Genomic DNA, 3,037 nt, shown 5'->3' on the forward strand with positions numbered 1-3,037 from the left:
CCGTTATTCTCCTTAAAAAACAAACTAAGTTAGCTTTCACGTCTTTTCTGTTTCTGCGGGCTAGAATTCTGGTTTGAACATTTAAACTGAGCAACACTTCTCTTTCCACCTGAAATGATGAATATTGTTGATTAGGTAGGTGGGACTTGCAGGATAACACGACATATGGGAAATGAAATTTATATCACTTTAGTATTTCAACAATATTCTTATTTCTATTTGTTTATAGAATGATAAAAAAGCAGAAAAATAATCATTCATAATTCCATCTCCAAGAAATAGTCACTGTTAATAGTATTTCCTAGCTGGGTGCTAACTGGGTGACTTAGAGCAAGTTGATTTATCACTTTGATCCTTAGTGTCCTTTTCTGCTAAATGGGAATAACTCTTCCTCCCCCTCCCAGAGAGGGTTGTTTTGATTCAAAATGATATTTTTTTAAATTTCAAATTTTTGTGGTAACATAATAGGTGTATGTATTTATGGGGTATATGAGATATTTTGATATAGGCATACAATGTGTATTAAACACATCAGGGTAAAAGGGGTATCCATCACCTCAAGCATTTATACTTTCCTTGTGTTATAAACAATTCAATTATATATTTCTAGTTATTTTTATTTTTTGAGACAGTCTCTTACTCTGTTGCCCAGGCTGGAGTGTAGTGGCACGATCTCGGCTCACTGCATCCTCCGCCTCCCAGGTTGAAGCAATTCTCCTGCCTCAGCTTCCCGAGCAGCTGGTATTACAGGTGCCCACCATCACGACTGGCTAATTTTTGTCTTTTTTTTAAGTAGAGATGGGGTTTCACCATGTTGGCCAGGCTGGTCTCGAACTCCTGACCTCAAGTGATCCTCCCATCTCGGCCTCCCAAAGTGTTGGGATTACAGGCGTGAACCACCACGCCTGGCCATTCTAGTTTTTAAATGTACATTATTGTTGACTATAGTCACCCTGTTGTGCTGTCAAATAATAAATCTTATTTATCCACTATATTTTTGTACCCATTAATCATCCCCACTCCCCAAACACACTACCCTTCCCAGTGTCTGGTAACCATCCTTCTCTCTATCTCCATGAGTTCAATTGTTTTAAGTTTTTAGCTCCCACAAGTAAGTGAGAACATGTGAAGTTTTTCTTTCTGCCTGGCGTATTTCACTTAACATAATGACCTCGAGTTCCATCCATGATGTTGCAAATGACAGGACCTCATTCTTTTTTATGGCTAAATAGTACTCTATTGTGTATATGTACTACATTTTCTTTATTCATTCATCTGTTGATGGACACTTAGGTTGATCCTAACTTTTGGCTATTGTGCTGCGATAAACATGAGAGTGTAGATATTTCTTTAATATACTGATTTCCTTTTTTGGGGGTATATACTTAGCAGTGGAATTGCTGGATTGTATGATAGTTCTATTTTTGTTTTTTTGAGGAACTACCAAACTGTTCTTCATAGTGGTTGTACTAATTTACATTCCCACCAACAGTGTACAAGGGTTCCTTTTTCTCCACATTCTCACCAGCATTTGTTATTGCCTGTGCTTTGGATAAAAGCCATTTTATTATAACTGGGGCAAGGTGATATCTCATTGTAGTTTTGGTTTGCATTTCTCTGATGATCAATAAGGTTGAGCATGTTTTCATATACCTGTTTGCCATTCCTATGTCTTCTTTGTAGAAATGTCTGTTCATATCTTTTGCCCATTTTTAAATTGGATTATTAGATATTTTCCTATAGAGTCATTTGAGCTCCTTGTATATTCATGTTATTAATGCCTTGTCAGGTGAGTAGGTTGCAAATATTTTCTCCCATTCTGTGGGTTGTCTCTTCACTTTGTGGATTGTTGCCTTTGCTGTACAGAGGCTTTGTAATTTGATGTGATCCCATTTGTCCATTTTTGCTTTGGTTGCCTGTGATTATGTATTATAGTCAAGAAATCCTTGACTACTCCAGTGTCCTGGAGAGTTTCCCCAATGTTTTCTTCTGGTAGTTTCACAGTTTGAGGTATTAGATTTAAATGTTTAATCCATTTTGATTTGATGCTTGTTTATGGTGAGAGATAGGGATTGTTTCATTTTTCTGCATATGGATATCCAGTTTTCCCAGCATCATTTATTGAATAGACTGTCCTTTCCCCAATGTATATTCTTGGTACCTTTGTCAAAAATGAGTTCATTGTAGATGTATGGATTTGTTTCTGGGTTCTCTATTCTGTTCTATTGGTCTGTGTGTTTCTTGTTATGCCAGTACTATGCTGTCTTGTTTATAATACGTCTGTAGTATAGCTTGAAGTCAGGCAATGTGATTTCTCCAGTTCTGTTCTTTTTGCTCATGATAGCTTTGGCTACTCTGGGTCTTCTTTGTGGTTCTGTGTACATTTTAGGATTTTTTTTTCTATTTCTGTGAAGAATATTATTGGTATTTTGATAGAAATTGCATTGAATCTGAAGATTGCTTTGGGCAGTATGCACATTTTAACAATATTGATTCTACCAATCAATGAAAATGGAATATCTTTCCTTTTTGTATAAAAAAATTTCTTGCATCAGTGTTTTATAGTTTTCATTATAGAGAGCTTTCACTTCTTTGGTTAAATTTATTCCCAGGTATTTAATTTTATTTATAACTATTGTAAATTGAATTACTTTCTTGATTTCTTTTTCAGGTTGTTCACTATTGGTATACAGAGATGCTACTGATTTTTGTATGTCGATTTTGTATCCTGCAAGTTTACTGAATTTTCATATCAGTTCTAATAGTTATTTGGTGGAATCTTTAGGTTTTTCCAAATACAAGCTCACATCATCTGCAAACAAGGATAATTTGACTTCTTCCTAATTGCTATAAAATTTCCTTTCCAGTTTGGATGCCTTTTATTTGTTTCTCTTGTCTGATTGCTCTAGCTAGGACTTCCCATCCTATGTTGGACAACAGTTGTAAAACTGGGCATACTTGTCTTGTTCCAGACCTTAGACAAAAGGCTTCAAGATTTTCTCCATTCAGTATGATACTAGCTATGGGTCTGTGGCAC

This window comes from Hylobates moloch, unplaced genomic scaffold, assembly GCF_009828535.3.
Source record: "Hylobates moloch isolate HMO894 unplaced genomic scaffold, HMol_V3 SCAFFOLD_11, whole genome shotgun sequence".
NCBI lineage: Eukaryota > Metazoa > Chordata > Mammalia > Primates > Hylobatidae > Hylobates > Hylobates moloch.